The sequence below is a fragment of the Theobroma umbraticum genome, unplaced genomic scaffold (assembly GCF_002168275.2).
Source record: "Theobroma umbraticum cultivar Fairchild unplaced genomic scaffold, ASM216827v3 scaffold_106.0, whole genome shotgun sequence".
NCBI lineage: Eukaryota > Viridiplantae > Streptophyta > Magnoliopsida > Malvales > Malvaceae > Theobroma > Theobroma umbraticum.
The window spans coordinates 1,389,525-1,390,561 of NW_018397276.1; the positions used below are offsets into that span (position 1 = coordinate 1,389,525).

The window sequence follows — 1,037 nt, forward strand, 5'->3', positions numbered from 1 at the left end:
CTTCAACTTCGTATTCTTTTTAATTAGGTCTTCCCATCATTCCTTTATTTCAATTCTCTTCTATTTTTCTTCCTCTACACTTGTACAAAAAAAAATCAAATTCATACTCCACCAAGATGTCACCACAATATTTAAATATATACTTACTCTTTCTCACTTAATTTAATAAAGGCACGCGAGCCCCAATAAAGCTTCCTTTCTTCGAAATTTTTCTTGCTTCCATTCCCCTACTTAGACAGATGTACAAATCACACATTCTTCATGTTGTTACGACTGCTCCTCGATTGCTATCGACGTCCGAGTCTCGCAGGAAATCACGCCAAGTCTCGAACAAGCCTTACTTAAAACATTAGTCATTATCTCATTTTCATACCATTAATCTATAAAATTATTTCGATCCATAAAACTCTTTGTAAAGAGAATTGAACAATGATCTTTATAAATTGAATAAACCTTTATTCCACATAATCGTAAAAGATAATACATCGAAAATTATAATCCCCAAATGTACATTTGCATTGACACAATTGCCTAATTTCATAACAATTTACATTATGACAACTCAACCTTTAACAACGGAGCGACTCGGAATAAAGTGCTATGACATGCCTTTACCTATCCGTGGTGGATTGAAATTGCTGATGACTGCATGCTAAGCTGATCACTATCTGCAAAAAGAAAGTAAGGGGGGTGAGTCTCACAGACTCAGTGATCATCAGCTCCATGAGCAGGGTGTAGATGGGAAACAAGTGTAAGGCAGATAAGTTGAATAATAAAATCGAAATATCAAATCATAGTCTTGAGAAACCAAATCGTAAGCAAAATATTTATGCTTTGTAAAAATAATGACGTAAATCATAATAATATTTTCACTTGGCAAAATGGTGCCAAAACAATGTAACGAAACCAAGTTCAAACATCGAAAACATTGTTTGCCATACAAATATGGTCAACGATATAAAGTATGCACGCTCCCAAATTATGTGGCATGTAAAGAAATCAAGTGTATGGACACGTAAAACATCTCATGTTCATCA

The 1,037-nt window shown here is 34.2% G+C and overlaps 1 long non-coding RNA gene across 1 annotated transcript in view; it reads right to left on the minus strand.

The window, feature by feature from the left end:
* Positions 1-422: 422 nt before the first annotated feature.
* LOC110427599 (uncharacterized) overlaps positions 423-1,037 on the minus strand; it is a 2,318-nt gene continuing 1,703 nt past the window's right edge. The window contains exon 3 of the long non-coding RNA XR_002446297.1: positions 423-668. This is a non-coding gene — a long non-coding RNA (uncharacterized LOC110427599). The remainder of the gene's footprint in view (positions 669-1,037) is intronic.